This window comes from Dendronephthya gigantea, unplaced genomic scaffold, assembly GCF_004324835.1.
Source record: "Dendronephthya gigantea isolate DGI-Jeju-01 unplaced genomic scaffold, DenGig_1.0 000137F, whole genome shotgun sequence".
Taxonomy (NCBI): domain Eukaryota; kingdom Metazoa; phylum Cnidaria; class Anthozoa; order Malacalcyonacea; family Nephtheidae; genus Dendronephthya; species Dendronephthya gigantea.
The window spans coordinates 228,927-250,333 of NW_021163147.1; the positions used below are offsets into that span (position 1 = coordinate 228,927).

The following is a 21,407-nucleotide window of genomic DNA, read 5'->3' on the forward strand; positions in this document are numbered from 1 at the left end:
TGTTGAAGCTTGCTTCTGTGTTCTAATGGAATAAGCAACTTCATCCAGAAAATCACACCAATTATTCTGATGTTCATTCACAAGTTTGGATAAACGTTGTTTCAAAGTTTGGTTTGTTCTTTCATCCAATCCATTTGTTTGAGGGTGATATGCGCTGGTCACTGATCGTTTGATGCCAAATTCTCTGCAGACTTCATCATTCACTTTTGCTACAAATTCTCTCCCTTGGTCTGAAAGAAGCCGTGCAGGTGCACCCCATCTAAATATAATGACAAATCTGTTACAAATATGTCTTGGACCACCTTAAGTAGCATGTTGGCAACACAGTTGGCATTGACTTGCTTATGTTGTGTTGTCTGCAACCCAATAGTAAAATGTTCCTAATTTTACCTGCATGTAAATTTCTTTATGCATTTTGCAACACCATCTGCAGCTTTGCTTTTGATGGGGAAAAAATCAACAAATTTTGTGTAATAGTCTGTGAATGTACAGACATACTTGTAACCTTCTTCAGTTGTTGGCAGCGGCCCTAGAAGGCAAAATGAAATATTTTGATGAGGTATTACTGTATCAATAATGAAAAAGTAAACTAGCTGGTACTCACCAATCAAATCAATTCCAACTAACTCCAATGCCTCATTAACTTTTATTGGGATTAGCTCTGGTGCTTGTGTTTTTATCTTGCTATAAATCTGGCATTGGTGACATGATGCGATCTATATTAAAAAAATCCACTGTTAAGTAAAAACACCCAGTAATTTTGTAGAATGATTATCCCCTGACAAGCAATATTGTCTGGCTTTAACACATTAACAAAAAGCTAGTGCAATGCATTGCAGCTTAATTTTTTAACAAGTTACATTTTGTCAGCCCATACTCACATATTCTTGGACATCTTCTTTCATGCCATTCCAACAATAATAGTTGGAAATCTTATTAAGGGTGGCATTCACACCACTATGACCTCCCATAGCTTCACTATGGTGATGATGAAGAATCTCCCCAATTTCATCTATGGTAAGGACAACCTTTTTACGTATTCCTTTCTTTCCACCAGTGTAATACAGCTCCTTATCTGAAAAATACCGAAAATGCTTACTTCCAAAAGAATGATGAAAAGTTGTAGGGCATTGATTCTATATGATTCTACATTTTGTAACAGTTGCTGCATTAAAAGTATTCTAACACTTAATTGCAATTGATTAACACTTAATGGCAACATATTGTGCAATGTGCAACATCGTTGCTTGACAATTAAGTCACAAAGTGTAACAGCACTTCTATACTGCATAGTTGTATCAACTTGGTATTGCTCTGCATGATTCTCTGAGCAACATCTAGGAATTGTAGTTGTAATGTCAGTGTTTTTTTTTTGTTTGTCTTGAATGAGAATCACCATCGAGTGATTTACATGCACTGAAATTGAAATAAAATATTTGTCATGCAAACAAACAAACATGCATGATCATCACACGCTGGCAAGGTGAGTAAAATGATCCTGAGCGCTGGATAAGGCAGACTAAAGAATAATCTTAAAATACATTACTTGTTTCATCAAAAATGTAGTTTTTTGCTTGGCCACGAACCACTCGTTGTTGGTTTTTCGTTAAACCATCTCGATGTTTCCTATGGCGCAGGTAGTGGGCAATTCGCTCGACTTTTTCTTCATGTTGAGCCAAGCGATCTTTTCTACTTTTCGGTACAACTTCATCCGTCAAATCTGCCTCAACTACAGGTCCTTCAAATTTACTCCAGATTTCTCAATGATTTTGTGTTCTGACAGGCACTGGCGACAGCGAGATAAGGGGGATAACTCAGACCACGCGAAAATGTTGTTATGCAAAACCGCTGACGCGCGCATGCGCATAGTAATAGAGGAACACTGAGACTGGGGGAGTACTGAGACTGCTACACCGGGTTGAAACGCAGCTACAGTTCAAGTCAAACGACGAGTGCAAGGCTGACTTTAGGGTTGACCTTGCAGACCTTCCTGTGTTGCCTGAGGCTTTACGAATTCCCGAGAAGTTTGTTTGTCCAAATAGAACGACGGCGACGGGTATGGAGGGTTTATGCGTTTTGTTGAGACGCTTTGCCTACCCGTGTAGGTTCAATGATATTATTCCTCGCTTTGGTCGCTCTGTTTCGGAGTTAAGTCTAATCGCCTCAGAAGTCACAGACTATATTTTTGCTACCCATGGCCATCTGTTAACGGATATGAATCAACCTTGGCTTCGTCTAGACCGCCTTCAGTTTCAGTATGCTGATGTCATTCACGATGCTGGTGCTGCATTAGAGAATTGCTGGGGCTTCGTTGACGGAACTGTAAGACCGATATGTCGACCTGGGGAACATCAAAGGGAAATGTTTAACGGCCATAAACCCGTACATGCCATTAAATTCCAATCTGTTGTTGCACCTAATGGCCTTGTGGCACACCTTTATGGTCCAATTGGTATTTATTTTGTTTTTCTCCCTATATTTCTTTAAATACATCCATATAATTATGTCTTATTGCTGTTGTATATTATATGTAATTGTTTCAATCTAAAAGAATATATGTTTCCATACTTGAGCCTTTCTGGACTTCTTGATCAACTACAAGAGCATTCCAACACCCCCACTGGTGACCCATTGTGCATTTGCAGAGATCCAGCTTACCCCTTGAGACGTCATCTCCAGAAGCCATACCAGAATGCCAACCTCTCTCCTTTGGAAGCTGAATTCAATCGTTCAATGAGCTCTGTACGGGTTGCTGTTGAATGGGTCTTTGGGGATATTTTAAATTATTTTAAATTCATTGATTTTAAAAAGAACTTGAAGATTAGATTGAGTGCGGTTGGAAAAATGTACACTGTATGTGCTTTGTTGAGAAATGCTTTAACCTGTTTATATGGTTCAACTACTAGTTCATATTTCAAAGTCAATCCTCCTACCATACAAAAATATTTTCAATTGAATTAGAATAGCTTATTATATCCTTTGTTTTAAAGGCCGTTCACACAATCCCATTTTGTTGGATCTAATTTTATAGTCTCAACCTGTGTGTTGTTTGATTCATATTTTGACTCTCAAGATGTCTTGTTTAAACGGAATTTGTCTTTTACTTTTCACTACGTCACATACAACAGAAGTGAATTTAATCCAACAAAATTGGATTGTGTGAGCAGACCTTTAATGTGTGTATGACATAAAATTCAGAGATATGAACAAGGAAGAGACAAACAAGATTGCTTCAGAGTTATGAACAAAAAATGTAAACAAGAGGCTATAAACAAGAGATAGTTGTTTAAGAAAAAGTTTATGTCATATGCAACTTAAGCAGACATATAAGATCCAGTTTATCGACAATAAATCTATGGAAGATTGTAGTTTGAAACATTGTAATTTATTCAAGCTTATTGAACATAATTATAATTAAATATTGGACTTTATTGAACATAATTGTAATAAAATATTAAATTGTATTGTGCATAATTGTAATTGAATATTGTATTTTATTGTACATAATTTTTATTGTAAATTTTGAACTCAATTAACATAATTGTAATTAAATGAATTTTTAAAATAAATATTCTATTGTTGATTATGAATATATAACATGTTCCAAACATTGGAAAAAATGTGTCTATAATAAATAATATTCATTTTTTTAAATTCTTGGTAATTTCAGCCAAAGTGTTCAAAATAGACATGGTTACAGCTTGCTGTTGTTGTTGAAATAGCTGTTGTTGCTCTAACATTAACCGTGTAAAGTCTTGTTGTTGATGAAGCCGAGTCTCCATCAGATTTAATTCCTTTTCACGTAGTTCTTTTGCCAGCTGTTGTTCTTGTTTCTTCATTTCCAGTGAGCCCTTTAGCACCTCCATCACATCACTGTTTCATCTCCTTTTTCTCCCTGGTGTCAACTCTTCATTTTCTCCACTGTGCCGTCTTCTTGTCTCTCCAATCCTCTCCGTTGCTTTCTTTCTCATTTCTTCTGCTGTCTTCTTCTCCTTGTTTTCTTTCTCTTTCTGACTATCCATCGCCAACTCGCATTCACTGATTCTCTCCATTATATCAACCATTGTTTTATCTCTCTCTGTATGTTCCACCTCGATCCCACTTACTTGCACGTGCCTCCATTGCTTCTTTCTGCTTAAACTCCTTCAATAACTTCTCAAATTTTTCCCTCACTGATCTTTGGCTTGCCTTCATCCCAACCTCCATCAAATTTTCTGCAATTCTGGTCCATGCAGCCCCTCTCTCCTTTCAGGCCCCGCTTTATACTGATATGGCTCCAGTATTAGAACTTCTCGAAGCAGAAGTTCCTCATGTGAAGCCTTCCAAGTAAAAACATCACGCTTAACTGGAGCACTTGCCATCTGAAAAAAAGTCATGCATGTTCATAGATTACATGCTAACTTTCAAACTTACTCGAGTTCATTACTACATGCTAAATAGGTAATATATATATATATATATATATAATTATATATATATATATATATATATATATATAGTATTAAACTATTTTGTAATAGTTAAAGGATACAAAGCCTTTGTTGAAGAGGAAAATTGTCAAATTGTAAAAGAAATGTGTCAATTTCAAGCGCTCTGCTCTGTGTTTACACAAGTACTTGTTCGTGTTTTGGATAATGTTATTATTTTAATTATGCTTGTCGTATTTCCGGTTTGCTATTGACTTCCGCTTAAAATGTTGGGCCGGTCAAAGCTCGAGACTGTAAAAAATTGTTATTTTAACGAAATTTTGTAGAAAGTAAGAGAAAATGTCAACTTACCTTACTTCTAAAAACTTCGTAGTCGAGAAAACGAGTTTTGTTAAAAATTTCTTACTAGATGGGTCGGCAGCTACGAGTTTCTCGCGACAGTACGATATGGCGTAAGCGCGCAACGAGCGTTTCGCGCAAAAATGACGAATCTCGTACTCGTAGTCGTACTCCCTGCTAAAGCTCCCTATTAACTGTTCCCTGGCGTCATCCTCTTTCCCTAAAGCCTGGAAAGAAGCAGAAGTTATTCCCCTGGTAAAAAATGGAAATCATGATGAGGCATCAAACAACCGCCCACTCTCTCTTCTAACCTTTTTTCGAAAATCTGTGAAAAATTTACGTTGAATCAATTTGGTTCATATCTGACGAAGGGCATGAAATTGTCACCCCACCAAAGCGGAAACAAGAAATATCACTCATGTGAAACCTTGAACCTGTTGATCGGAGATACCATCTTAAAGAATATGGATGAGAAATCGGTCACTGCACTGATATTATTAGATTTATCAAAGGCTTTCGACAGTGTAAACCACGCCTTCCTTCTTGAAAAGCTCAGCAGTGCAGGAGCTTCTCTAAGCGTGACAAAATGGTTTGAGAGGTACCTGACCGGAAGAACACAATCGGTCAGAATCGGTTCCACTGTCTCCACCCCTCTCCCTGTTTCATATGGCGTACCTCAGGGGGCAATCCTATCACCTTTACTCTTTAGCATTTATACCAATGATCTTCCCTCATCAGTTCACCACAGCAAACTGGAATCGTACGTAGACGACTCCAAGATACTACAATCCTTTGTAGTGGCTGATGCGGATCGTTTAAAGCAACAACTAGAGGAAGACCTTCTTTCGGTAGCTAAACACTGCTCTAAAAACGAATTGCTTATTAACCCGGGAAAGACTAAATATATGCTGATTAGCACTCGGCAAAATCTACAACAACTTCCGGAAGACATGACTATAAATTTCCTCAACGAAGCCATCACCCCTGTTCCTATTGCCAAAGATCTAGGAATGACACTCGACTCTTATTTGTCGTATGACCAGCATATCACCAACTTACTCTCTGCATGTATGAATTCTCTGTGCCAAATAAATCGAGTCAAAAAATGCTTTGATAAAGAAGCCTTAATTCTTATCATCTCGGCACTCGTTACGAACAAAATGTTTTACTGTTCAACGGTTTGGTCAAACACATCGTCCACCAACATCAAGAAACTACAGTTAGTCCAAAATTTTGCGTGCAGGATAATTACAAATATTGGTAAGTTCGACCATATTTCACCAGGCTTACACTGGGAGCCAACTTAATTGGCTCCCAGTAAAAGAACAGCTATTACTCAGAGAGGCTATTATGATGTACAAATGTGTAAATGATCTCGCTCCACGTTACCTGTGCGATTTATTCACTAAGCAGTCTGATATTCATCAACGAGATACATGTAGCCAAGATTTACTGCAAATACCACTTTATAAAACTTCTGTGGGTCAAAGGTCTTTTCATTATAGAGGCGTTACACTCTGGAACGAGTTGGACATTACGTATAAAACTTTAGATTCTCTAAAAACTTTTAAAAACGAACTGAAGCAAAGCTTCTTGGAACAACTATATAATTAAATACTTACAGTACTTTGTCTTGATATTTTATATAAATGTCTTATTTATTAGCGTAGATTAATTTCAAATTTTAAAATTTGTAAATAGATTAATTAACATCTTATTCATTGTAAATTAGTGTTGAAAAACCCTGCTTGGGAACACAATAAAGTTTGTATTGTATGGTTATCGGTGTAGTCCACCAAATGGTTGCCACATGTTTCTACCCAACCCTGTTCCGTGAAAAGATGCTCTGCCTTTGGACACCCGAGATCCCCGATATTTAGGTAGGGAATTTGTAGACTCTTGAGCAGGTCTTTTTCATGATGGCCGCCTTTGAATGCGAGAGTTGACTTGTTATTCTTCTTGTGTTTAGTGTAAAATGTTTCGATGATGGAGGGGAGATGCTTTAATTGGTTTGTACTGGTTGGACTGGTGAATGGCAGGTGATGAATGTTTCTTGTTACGTAGCAGCAGGACTTCTGGTCTTTGGATGATAGAATGTTCCATGGCACGAAAATTAACTATGCGTTTCCACGCGTGTTTAATGGGCGTGATTATCACGAGATGGCGTGTGCGTCCGTGGGTAAAATCTATAAAATGCAAGTATCGTTTTACTTTTTGTTCATTTTACGAATAAAAACGCTTAGGATTGTGAGCATGGATATTGTACGAAAAATTATCGAATGTCAAACCGTGGATGAGTTAACAGCATTGGAGAATTTATATGTTTTGAACGAACATGAGCAACGTTTAGTATGCGAAAGAAAGATCGAGATTATAATGTCCGAACGACAAGAGTTAATGGCGAATCTCACGGACTTCTGAATGAATTCAAGAATGACATTCCATTCAAAATTGTACGGAATGCACGCATGAAGAAAGAATATCGAGCGTCCGTTTGTTATGAGTAACAAGCGTGAATTGCCCGCGCCTATATAATTAAAAAGTAACACGTGAGCTGACATAATTTTCTACATTGAACACTAAACATCGTGACACAGGCGTATTTGAAGAATTTTTTTTTTTTTCGTTTTACCTGCTTCAACTGTTGTTGTTGAGCTTTGCATGGGCGGAAGACGAGTGTTTGGAACGCCAACGAATATCGGTTTTAGACTGTTCGAAGCGAAATCTCAGCGCCATTCCTTATATTAAGGACGGCGCCTGGGTTAAGTACTTGTTGCTCAGTGACAATGAAATCAGGTTCTTCAATGCCACCGAAATCATGGAGAACTACCCAAACTTGAAAAAGTTGGATCTCCAGAGAAACCCCCTGAGTTGCGACGTGATGAGGCGGCCTCCTGATGCATGTGAAGATCTTAAGTTGGTGTGATAGACCGCCCTTCACAATATTATTTACCAATACAACATGCGTGTCTATTCATAGAATTAATTTATAATAACCGTCAAAATGTTTGTAAATTTTGTATGTTTATCGTTATTTTATTGACAAAAAACGTTTATAATGTCAAGAACCCCAACAAGAAGCAACTGATGAACGTTTACAAATTTCATTGCTTATCATATATGAATGTTTACTTTACCAGAACATGAATTTTTACTTTATTGATATAGTCCTTAAAAGTCTCATATTTGATATCAACGTATCCGTGATCTACGCACGCGCACTATAATTTTCGAACAAACTTTTTATTTGTAAACGTTTGTCTTTCACCAGAAGCAATCTTTTTTCGCGTTCTACCAGCGTGGATAAGATCTTGTTTTCAAAGTTGGACAAGGTCATATAGATAATTGGGTGCACGGCCTCTTCTCCCCAATAAAAGGTCAAGTCAGCTACTTATACTTTTACAGCAAATAAAACAATCTTCGCTTTAATTCTTGTCTATGATCGGTACGGAACGTGGTTCTCCAATCCATGCGTTTGTACTTGTGCATTTCAAATGCACTAACACGAGGTTTAATATCACTGAGACGTTGGGTAAATGCGTGCGTGACCCTTGCTTCGCATATTTGTGCCTGAGCTTTATCAAAACAAGACGCCCGGTAGGCGTTAACTCGGGCTATGTAGCCGGTAAATACACTGCACTGAAACTGAGCTATATTGATACACTGTAAATACGCGACTGTCCGCGCAGAAAACTAAGCCAGCGGCACGAAAAAAATAATAATCGCGAAACCTAGACTCGGCTACCACAGGGTAGCCCGAGTATTAAGTACATAATTGCTCGTCTTTTTCCATCATCAAACATTGATGTTGTCTTTGAGAATGCAGATCGTGGAGACATCCATTACATTCCTCGATCAGGAGTTGGGATATGATATTTCAACGGTCTGGTGCCAAAACCGCTCATCCGTAAACGGCGAAGAAGTGCCAGGCAAACCGTTACAATTAGCCTACGACAATGCCGTGAAATTTATCGAGGCCTACTTTACATTATTCTCTGGCACGGGAAAAATGTTCTTCAATACCGGCAATGACATTTCGAGCGAAGATTTCAATCAAGGGTTTTGCTTTTACGCTTTTGATTTAAGTGGCGACATGTGTGGATCATCCGATCATTTTAATCCCGTGCAACGCGGAAATCTGGCACTTTACATCAAGTTCACCGCCGGGCTGGCTGCTGCTGTTAATCTCGTGTGTTACGCTGAATTTGAAAACACGATCCAAATCGACGCGGACCGAAATATCATCTACGATTACACGGGTTAAATGAATACGTCACAAATACAACGTGCCCTGCAAGAAAATCGCGTCACCAAAAAACAATTTTGCGGTGTATTTGCAAGCGATCAATTACCGCGAACCATCGAAAAGTACCCGTGCGGATTCGTGGCGAATACGGATCCTAGCGATAAACACGGAACGCATTGGGTGGCCTTTTACTTTCCATCGGAATTCCAAGAAAAGGAATTCTTCGACAGTTATGGACGACCTCCGGAACACTACCTGTAGAGACATGAAGTGTTCCGCGAGTATCGCGGGCGTGGACAGTACGTAGTAAGAACGTTTTGAAAGTGTAAGAGTTTTTTTATGATAGCACGGAGAAAAGTCTGTTGTTAACGTTTTGTGTTATTTCTATTCACGAAAGGTGAATAACTTTGAACCTAGCGCGTAGCGCTGTATTGAGTTATATCGAATAAATACATTCAAAAGTTACCAGAGTTCAGAGTCGTAGTTTAAAGTCTACACTACCCTTTTGCATGGGAACTTTCCAAATCAGTATTCTTTTAAACACAATACACGTAAACTACAAAGTGCATGGACCGATGTATGCGGACAATATTGTATATTTTACCATTGTCATAGAGCTCGAGGTTTGAGCATGAATAAAATCGTGCATTTGTTTCAGGATAATACTACGTTCAATGAAACAAAAGTGTCTAGAGTTTGTAAGAAATAATTTTAATGTTACGTTAAAACAGCCGTCTTCAGGCCTTAATCAATGTTGTGCGCAAATGTTCAAGCAATAAATGTTTAATTAATAAAGAGACGTGTGTGTTCTTTTTTTCAAAACATTTTATTAAGAAACAACACAATTTTACAAAATCAATATTTAAGCCAACGTCCCGGTTTTCCTTTTTTTTGCTCTTAAACCTTGTCCTCTCGCATAATCATCATGAGTACCCGTTAATGACTCCCCTTCGTCCGGAGTAGGAACCACACTCTGCAAATTAAGCGCGTCCATTTGCCTCCTTTTTCCTTCGATCCATATTTCAAAGAGGACATAACAACTTTGCCATGTGGGAGGAGATACACGGATGAAATTAAGGAATTTGCAGTAACACTTTACTTCTACTCACCAAAAGCATACAAATATGTCAGATCGATTATCCCGCTACCAAACCCATCTTTGGTCCACTTCCATTAAATGCGACCCAGGATTTGTAGAAGAAGCATTTACATCGTTATTCAACCAAGTCGAGGTTTCCCCCATTAATAGGGACTGCTGTCTTGTCATCGATGCTATGTGAATACGCAAGCAAACATTATAGAACCCTGAGAAAGGCCGGTATTCAGGTTTTGTTGATGTTGGCAATGAAATTCCAAATTTACAGTGTGACAAACTGGCATCAGAGGCATTGGTATTTCTCCTGGTTGGAACAAGAAGCCATTGGAAATGCCCAATTGGATATTTTTTAGTTGACAAAATCTCAGCAAACAACCAAGCAAAGTTGGTGTTAAAGTTCTTGGAAATGGCTGCAAAGGCAGGTCTAAAGGTATGGTCTGTAACAGCTGATGGAACAGCAGTAAATCTAAGAACATTTGAAATACTTGGTGGCAAATTATCTAGTACATACGATGAAATGAAAACATCTTTTAAACATCCAACAACTGGAGAAGATGTTTATATCATACTTGATCCATGTCACATGTTAAAGTTGGCTCGTAATGCTCTTGGCCACCTTGGATCCTTTGTTGATTGTGATGGGAATGAAATAAAGTGGAAATATATTGAAGAATTACAGCAACTCCAACAACAGGAAGGGCTTAATCTTGCCAACAAGCTCTCAATGAATCACCTTAAATATGAAAAACATAAAATGAATGTTAGACTGCGCAGCCCAAACCCTTAGTTCATCTGTGGCAAACGCAATTGAATTCCTAGATGTCTCTGCCAACAATCCACATTTTCGTGATAGCCAAGGAACAATCAAATTTATCCGGACAATTGACAGACTTTTCGACATGCTTAATAGCAGAAACCCTGCTGGAAAGGGGTTCAAAACACCTCTGCGTAGCAAAAGCAAAGACTCGTGGGAAGAGATCTTCACCAACTCGGCAAAGTACCTACTGTCCTTAAAAACTGAAACCAACCCAGCAGAACTGCTTTGCAAAACTGGACGCAAAACATTCATAATTGGTTTTGTGACCTGTCAACTCAACAGCCAAAATAATATAAAGAAAAAAATGATAATCAACGTATGTCACCACTTCGCACTAGACACAAGTGTAGATGTTTTTGCCGATCATGAAGACAGCGAAAATGAACTGTTACACGAAGACGACCACAAAACAAAATTGATAAAATGCACCGCCGACAAGTATTTCACAATAAGATTGTTCACGTACGGAAAGAAATACACAAAAGAAGTCGTCAACGAAGGAAAGCAGAGTCATAGACACAGATTAAACAAACTTATCTTGCTCAACAATCAATAAACTTGTTTTTTTAATACGTTAAAACATTGAATTCAATCTTTTGAGTTCAACTCGTTACCTATCTTTTATTTGGAGTTTCATTAAACGTTCCAATCATCCAAACATGCCGTTTGGCTTTGTAGTGTTCATTTTCGCTCGTTTTTTTTCGGACCGACTTTTTCCTCGCTAGAGTGTGTGAAGAATACGTTAAATACATAAGTAAAACCTAAATGAACGGCAATTTTTTTATCTATTTGTCCGCTTATACACTACCATTTGACTTCGATCGCCACGAAACACCAATCGCCTCATGTTCACAGTTCACTCCTGAAAAGGCCCTCGCGAGAATGTCTCGCAACATGTACACGCGTGTCTGGAGGTAAAACACGCGTGTCTGGAGGTAAAATTTGGCTTCAATAATTTTGGCTATTTTAATCAGGAGGTAGCCTTCCAGTTTTTTTTAGTTCAATGGGCACAACCGAAGAAACCATCAATTTCCATTAAATGGAAAAGATGACATATCTGATACACACTGATACAATTTTTCATTTCAGCATACAAATCACGGTGTGTCGTGTTTAATTTTGTAATGTAGTGGGACAATGTTTTCATATTTATGTCGACATTATTACGTTGAAGCTCTTCCAAAATCACATCCATCTCGCACGGCAATAAAAACACAAATGAATACAACATCATAACTGTAGTATTGAGCTAATTAATAGTTAATACTAATATAATGATTGACACTTATTCGAATACATATGGGGACAATAATAGCAATATGAGAGTTAGTGAGTGAGAGATTCGGTAGCAGACAACAGCACAATAAAGAATATATAAACATCAAAGCGTGTATTAAAAATAATAGCATAAAGAGAATATTAAAATCGGGAATGTCACTTGTAATCGCCTGCAATAGTCTCTCGAATATTTCATGAAGACGATTATGATACTCGGACAATTCAAAATCGGCAAGCGTGTTCGTGAATCGCACGATGTAATCAATTCCGGTGGTCTTAAACTTTTTGACCTTCACTTGCTTCGTGCCCTCTATTGTAAAATAACGATTCTCACTAGCCTGTTGGGACGTACTCGCGCCGTCGTTTACTTCATCATTCGTTCTTTTTTCTCCACGGCCATGCTGCTGTTGTCGTGTCGACAGTTCGTCTACATCCTCCCACGCTTGCCATAACCATTCATCATCGTTCCAATCGTTTAAAAACTCTTGAATTCGTTCAGAAGTCCACGAGTCCATGAGATTCGCCGTCAACTCTTGTTGTTCGGACATTATAATCTCGATCTTTCTCTCGCATACTAAACGTTGCTCATGTTCGTTCAAAACATATAAATTCTCCAATGCTGTTAACTCATCCACGGTTTGACATTCGATAATTTTTCGTACAATATCCATTCTCACAATCCTAAGCGTTTTTACTCGTAAAATTAACACAAAGTAGAACGATACTCACATTTTATAGATTTTGCCCACGGACGCACACGCCATCGCGTGGTAATCACGCCCATTAAACACGCGTGGAAACGCATAGCTAATTTTCGCGCCTCTTTTCAATTGAAAGGCCTCTTCACAATTGAAAGTATAAGCAAAAGAGTTAACCTATATTATATTTTTACATCCTGCGAGAAAAAAAAATGAACACAAAACCCACATACAAAGAGCGGGAAGCCTTGAGAGGCGAACGAAATAGAAAAAGAAAGGAAGAAGAGTTAGCGAATCTTCGAAAATTCTACGCGTTTGTTGAAGAAAACCACTCCACAATCATCGTCGAGTTCGAAGGACGAAAAACGCAAAAAAATACCAGCGACGATGTGGGAAATTGTAGCGCCGCTATGGAAAATGATGTGCAAGAACCCGTCGCGCCGGTGCCCGCACCCGAAAGCCTGGACGACGGCCTTTTTCTCGACGGACTAAACTATATAAACGCCCCTTTATTTGCCGGGGAATTGCTCGAGGAGCTTTCTTTCATTGACGAATTCCTCGATGAAATAAACGTTTAACCAAACAATTGACACAAGAATTTAATTTGATCAGGTTCTTCAATGCCACCGAAATTATGGAGAACCACCCAAACCTGTAAAAGTTGGATCTCCAGAGAAACCCCCTGAGTTGCGACGTGATGAGGCGGCCTCCTGATGTGAAGATCTTGAGTCGGTGTGACAGACCGCCCTTCACAATATTATTTGCCAATACAACATGCGTGTCTATTCATAGAATTAATTTGTAATAACCGTCAAAATGTCTGTAAATTTTGTATGTTTATCGTTATTTTATGGACAAAAAACGTTTATAATGTCAAGAACCCCAACAAAAAGCAACTGATGAACGTTTACAAATTTTATTGCTTATCATACATGAATGTTTACTTTACCAGACGTCCGCTTGTTGTCTTCAGGCACCTAGTACATGAATTTTTACTTTATTGATATAGTCCTTAAAAGTCTCATATTTGATATCAACGTATCCGTGATCTACGCACGCGCACTATAATTTTCGAACAAACTTTTTATTTGTAAATGTTTGTCTTTCACCAGAAGCAATCTTTTCTCGTCTTCTACTAGCGTGGATAAGATCTTGTTTTCAAAGTTGGACAAGGTCATATAGATAATTGGGTGCACGGCCTCTTCTGCCCAATAAAAGGTCAAGTCAAAAAAAAAATAAAAAAAGAGAAAAAAAAAAGTCAGCTACTTATATTTTTACAGCAAATAAAACAATCTTCGCTTTAATTCTTGTCTATGATCGGTACGGAACGTGGTTCTCCAATCGATGCGTTTGTACTTGTGCATTTCAAATGCACTAACACGAGGTTTAATATCACTGAGACGTTGGGTAAATGCGTGCGTGACCCTTGCTTCACATATTTGTGCCTGAGCTTTATCAAAACAAGACGCTGCAACACATCCTCCGGAACCAACACCATACGTTTCGCATGTTTCATCTTCTTAGCCTAACAAGGTCTTGGCTAGCGGCACAATCACCGGTAAAAGTTCCGTTAATAGGCCCCCGCCTTCTTGAACGAGATACGGTATCTTCTCTTTCGTTTATGCGATACTCTTTTGCTCGATAACGCACGGAGATGTGTCTTATAACGCGATAAACGAATCGGTGTTAACGGAATAATACCTTTAACTAAATTCAACGCGCACTCACAAATGGCGGAAATCACCTCTGCTGGGCAATGTTCCAGAATTAATTTTCGTAACTTGGGTTTGGATTTTACAATCACTTGCAGATACGAAGACTTCCTTTCATACGCTTTGACATATTGAAATGATATTTTTTTGTACTACATTTCACTCATATTTACTCAGGAATTAGTAACACAATTAATCAATGAGAATAAAAGACTACTGAATACTTTCGCTCGTGCTTTATCGTAATTCCCAACTATAATGTCAGTTCCCACATACATGCATTTCCGCTTTGCACTACCTAAACAAAATTGAATACTTTTTGGTATGCCATGACTCACATACGACATTTCACGCATACAGGTGTTTTTGTTTTTTGCTTAACAATGAAGGGCTTTCTATTGTATATCTCGCTAATTTCGTCAATGATTGGGGGCATTGACGGCAACAATTGTTGCAAATGGATAAAAATACTTGGTCTTCTGGATAGTAAAGAATGTAAATTAACAAAAATACCGACAATTGGTAACGAAAACCCCGCCGTGAAACTGCTCAATCTCCAGGGAAACAACATAAAAAGAATTGATTCGCTTATGGCAATTTTCCCCAATTTGCAGTGAATTGAACACGTGGGAATCCTTTCATTTCAATCTGATTGTCCATTTACCTCTGTGTTTACGCCGAAATTACTAACCGGCGTAACCGCCTCCACTAGATATACATCAACTCCCGAATACCCAATATCTACATCAATTCCCACATCAGCCCCCGTTAATCCCGTTCCCACATCAATTCCAACATCCATTCCTGTTTACCCCGTTTCCGCATCAACCCCCGTTAATCCCACTCTTACTTCAATTCCCGTTAATCCTGTTCCCACGTCAATTCCCCCATCAATTCCAATCCTGTTTACCCCGTTCCCGCATCAACTCCCTCAACCCCTGTTAATCACATTCTCATTTTAATTCCCGTTAATCCCGTTCCCACGTCAATTCTCCCATCAATTCCAACATCCATTCCTGTTTACCCCATTCCCGCATCAACTCCCTCAACCCCCCCAAAATTAAATAAAATGGACTTTGATGAAGTGTTGGTCAGTAGCCGAGTAAGCCAATTAGGCGAGTAGGCCATTAGGCGTGTCAGTGGTCATTGCCATGACCTCTTCAGGGATGACTTGTCCAAAACCATGTTGGACTCAAGATTAGAGGGTAAAATTAATAGAGCAATACTATAAGCCTCGATACTCGCCTTACCCATCGCCACAACGAGGATACTCCTCTTACCCCATCACAACAGCGACAATCCCAGAAGCCTTTTTATCCGACCGGGGGAGGAGACCATATCCTCCCCAAAACAAGAGAGGAAGACACTTCCAGTCTCAGACTTCTCAGCATTGATTGCTCAGGTAAATAATCACTCAAAGATAATTGACATGTATGTTAGACCATACCTTGTAAAGCGTATTGATTGTTTTATTGGTGGCCTAATAAGCCGATGCTTTACCAAGTGGGAATCTATCACGTCTGATCCCACAATTCTTCAGACAGTAAAATTAGAGTTAATAACTCAAGATTGTTGGATGGCATTCCTTGATTTGAAGGATGCCTATTATAGTGTGAAAATACACCATGACTACCAGAAGTATTTGCGCTTTTGCTACAACAATACGATTTATCAATATACTACTTATCCAAATGGTTTGTCCTCTTGCCCTTGCAACTGTACAAAGCTTATGAAGCCAATGTTATGTGTTTAAAGAATAAAGGATCATATCATTATTGTTTTCATTGATGATCTTTTATTAATTGCAACTTCATATGAGAAGTGTTGTGTTACAGTTCTTGAGCCTATCTAACTTCTCTCAGATTTGGGTTTGTGGTGCATGAGGAAAAGTCTGTGTTTGTCCCTCAGCAGCAGGCTACCTTTTTAGGTTTCCTTATTAACGCACCAACAATGAAAATAACACTGACTTGTGAAAAAGTTGATAAGATAACAAGCTTCATCTCAGAGTTACTTCTGTCACATTTACCCACAGTTATATAGGGAAGTTGCACAGGCAATTGGCTATGTTGTATCTAGTCTCCCAGCAGTTAAATATGGCAAATACCACTACCGGGCTATAGAGAATGATAAAATATCTGCCTTAAAAAGGCCAAAGGCAATTTTGACTCTACCATGTGCCTGTCCATTCCTTCTGTGGCAGAGTTAAAATGATGGGTAAACAACTTACCCAGCGCATTCCATTTTATTCAAGCATCTGGGATAGATTGCATATTAAGCTCAGATGCCCCCCTTACACTGGTTGGGGTGGATCTTTGAATAATATCGCCACAGGGGGACACTGGCAGCCCAGTAAGACTTAGCATCGCATAAATTACTTAGAACTTTTGGCAGCTTATTTTGTATTGAAGTCCTTTCTGAAAGATGTCACAGGGACACATATCAAAATGATGATTGATAACGATGAGCTAATTGGCTCTATTTTCACATTCCTGGCTCCACATTCAGATTCGAATGTAGAGCCAGACAGGGGATTTTTGCAATTAAACCGCGATAACTTCGGAGCGGTTTGAGCTATCGAAAAAAAATTAAATGCCATTCTTTATGAACATTTAATGAATGAAATAAAGCAACTTAGAGCTTTTTAGCTTATCGCATTTATGCTGGAGGCCGAGAAAAACATATGGTAACTTTTCTTCGAGCAAAACGATTGTTTTGACGCGGCGTCCAACTGCCGTATGACGGCCACAGATGCTGAAATAGAAAATTAAAATGTTATATTTTCGAAACCCACGCATAAATCGAAATATGCTTGAATGCCATTCAGCATCAGCATTGGGAAAATCCAATTTATTGAACCGAAACTTTTTACCCTGTGTCGTATGGTCTGTAGACCGAGCAAAACATATGTGCCATCATGCGCCGCCATATGTTAATCTCACACACCAAACAACATGTCGCGAACATATCGCCGTATTTCTCCAAAACGAAAAAGCGTGGCACAAAACGCTTCAATCCCATTCATTCTTCATAAATATAATAGCAAAAATATCTCTTAGTTTTGGCTTTCGAGGTCATTCCGTCTGATAGGAATTGCGAGCATAACAAGTCTTGCTGAAACCCCTAATCTTGTCGGAAGCGCAAATGAGTGGGCACATTTTTGAGGCGAAATTAAAATATCTCCTCAATGCAAGGTTGTTTGGCTAAAATATCTTACTCCATTCTTCGTTGGCATTAGAGGCACCAATCTAACTAAAATTCATGTGTTTCTGTAGTTTAGTTTTTAACGTAGAGCGAGAAGAAGCAAACAATATTGAAGTTGCACCCTCTGATTCACCGGTCAAAACAAATGCATTAATTCGTTATTATTTCTGGGGGTTTCCCCTGGGTGCCTGAACGAAAGATTTGTTTGGTTTGATCACGGTTAATATGAGAACCATTATATTAACCATGGTGTGATTGATCTCCTCTACGACCTTGTCAGTTGATGTTGCTATTATCTTGCTTATAACTATAAGCTAAACCCTGCTTATATAAATTACAGTTACATTTGTTGGTTTCCAAACGTAACAGGATGTTTTTCTGTATTTTTGAAAATGCGAAACAAACAAGTTTGTTATTTTCCGCTGCTAGCTAACTGTTTCCGGGTTAACAGCGCGTTTTAGCAAATAATGCGCAAATTGCGGTAAGCAAGCAATATCCGTTGCGCAAGCGCCAAGTTCTAGGTATTTCATTCCGGTGTTGTTGCGCATAAATACTAGCCAAATTCTCAGTTTAGGGCAATTTTAATGTGGACGCTTGTGAGCAAGCAACTTTGTATTGGATATCTCATTGTACTTGCATAAGGGCTAAATCTCAATTGTAAAATAGTCATGAAGTCGGAAATGTTTGTGTCGCATAAACCAAGTAGCTTAATAATACAGAAACGCTACAGACTCCAGCGTTCGCGTAGTTTGTCACCTTGCAAAAATTTGAAAAGGAGATTACACACAAGAAGATTGGTTGATATTGCCGAAAAAGAGAGGTCATGCAAAAAAAATTGTGTGTTTCATTACAAAGGTTTGTACTGGTTTACTCGGCGGTGGTAGAATAAAAGTAAAAGCAAAAATTGTAATAATGTGTTGGATCAAGCACGGTTTGTTGATTCCATTCGCTTCGCCAAATTGCTTCTCTCGTCAACTAAGAAGCAGTTTTGGGAAACTGTAGCTTCTCAATACTTTGGTGATATGAAGGTAAGCAATAAGAAAATTGAGAAGTTACGTTTAGCCTGGCGAAGGGATGAAGGTGGAATTCGGAAAGTGTGAGAACAACCACGATGATGATAATGTGGTAGGTCACACTTCAACAGGGTCTGCAACAAGTGAATTTGAATTTCAAAGCGGTTCCGAGAGCACAAGCGGCGAAATATCACATTTAAAAAATAAGTTAATGGAGGCCAATTCGGAAAGTACAGGGTGCAGGAGCATAGCAATGGATAAGCCCTGTCACAACGGTGACGAAATGACCGAATTCCTTGGCAATGTTATAGGAAGTGCTATAAGCTCAATTTATCGGAAAATTTTCATGGGCCAAAATGAGCATCAACGCGTAAAAAGTGAAACTGTACCGCCACAGCAAGGTAATTTCACATCTCTATTAATAAAAAGACGCAGAGGTTATCAAAGCGTGACTCGAAAACTAATTTCGTAAGTAACTTGACTTCAGATTAATGTCTCAGACGACTCTCGCGACTGGATTAGAGTTTCTTAACATCCCAAACGTTTCAGGCGCAACAGCTATGTCGTTATCAGGCAGCAATGTCCCTTCTTCTAGTACGTTTTGTGCGAAACTCAACAAAGAGGTGTCTCTTATTCCACTTCCCTTGGCATGGCGTGATTTACCCGTAAAGAACATCACAGATAATAATCAAGGAAAAAGTCACAGAGTGTTTGATACTGGTTACACCTCATTTTTCTCAGATATTATAAAAAAATTTAATCGATACTGCTGTTGGATTTTTAAACGAAACTATATAAAGAAGGAAGATTCCAGGAAAAAATCGTCTCCGTATTGGTGCGGTATGGCAACATGCAAATTCGGAGATGTTACAGTGAGCTTAAGGATTGAAAACAGAGATGAAGGTATGTTTGAAGTGTTCGCTTCACTGGAGATGTCTGTCATGATATAACATCAGCAAAGGCAAAGAAAATTACTGGTAATCAACGAGCAACATTGATTGAACATGCCTGGAACTCAAACCAAGAACCATCGAAGATGCATCGAAACAATCTTCTAGGAATAAACGCAGATTGTTTCGCTGCTGGTGTACGAACAGGAGCAGGTCTTACCAACAGCACAATGAAAGGAATTATACACGAAGCAAAAGCCAGACACCAAAGTGACCAACACTTAGCCACAAGTTTATCACAGTTGCATGTTTCTATTGAGGAAGAAGACGAAAAGACTGCCATCAATGTTGGACATGTATGGAGAAAATTTTTTGGATATATATATGCAAATGTGCAGCATGTATCCAGATATAAACATCGTATTTTTCAATGAAGATTCTCTATGGCTTTATCACGAACTATCAAGACACGACATAATTTATATTGATGCAACTGGAAACTTGTTTGCAAATGAAAAAACGCACTCAAGACTTTTATGTTACGCTATGGTGTTACGGAATCCTTTTTCTGAAAACTCGCCTGTTCCAATAGCAGAGTATATAGCAAGCCGTCATACAGCAGACTCCATTGGAATAATGATACGTAAGCTAAAAGAGCGTGAAAAGGAGATATTTAATAAAGAAGTAAATCCCGTGCTTGTGATGAGTGATTTTAGTTTGGCAATTATGCCTGCTTGAAGGAATTTAATAACGAGTCATTGGATGAATATTTTGAATGAGGGTATCGAATTGTGATAGGAAAAGCTACGGTAGAAGAGTCCCAGAAAACCATGCATCATCTATGTTCAGCGCATATGATGCAAATTATTACATGCTCGTTTACTATGACTCTATGCTCACAGTTAATATAAAGGCCTTTTCAAAAGTGATGACTTTATTAAAGGCTATGTTCCTTGCCAATAATCATGACTTTAATTTTCAACGTTGGCTTTTTCTTTCACCGAATAACATTCCGGGACAAGACGATTCCTCTAGCTGTGGGGTATATATACATGTGTATGAGTGCCTATATAATGGCAAAAGACGAAGATATAAATTATTTCCCCCGGGATATTACATACATCAGGAGATGGATGGTAAACTTCTTGATTCACGAGGTTCCAGTATCCCTAGAGAGGAGACCATTAAGAAAACGAATTCAACACGGGCCATTTGAAGAAGTGCATGTGAAAAGCAGTTATTATCTTTTCAAGTTAATCTTTCACAGCAATGGGAAAAACAAGCAACATTGGAGAAAGAAGGATTTTCGTTTCGTTGGAAGAATATCTGGGATGACGGGTTTCCTGAAAAATGGTCAAATTTTATTCATTCAATCAAAAGCGATGCCCAAAATAGAGAGCCTCCATATCAGACGGATCAGCAAAAGAAGGGAATACAGTTCCATTCGTGAAATTCCAGACACAGTTCTACGAAAAGTACGATGTCAAAGAATGGCGCGAATTTCCCAGTTATGGCACGTGCGAAAAGATGTTTTCAATTTCTAAAGAACAGTGTGCTGATCCAGTTTGTAATGATCCAACATCCTGCATAAAATGCACCCTTTCGCCATCAGCTCTAAGTAAACATATTGACGAATTTTACAACATTGTCAACGAATACAAGGTGTTTATTACTCGAACACCACTAGGTC

The 21,407-nt window shown here is 38.6% G+C and overlaps 1 pseudogene; it reads right to left on the bottom strand.

The window, feature by feature from the left end:
- Window positions 1-3,594: 3,594 nt before the first annotated feature.
- Window positions 3,595-4,450, bottom strand: LOC114536489 (annotated as a pseudogene).
- Between the last annotated feature and the right edge of the window lie 16,957 nt (window positions 4,451-21,407).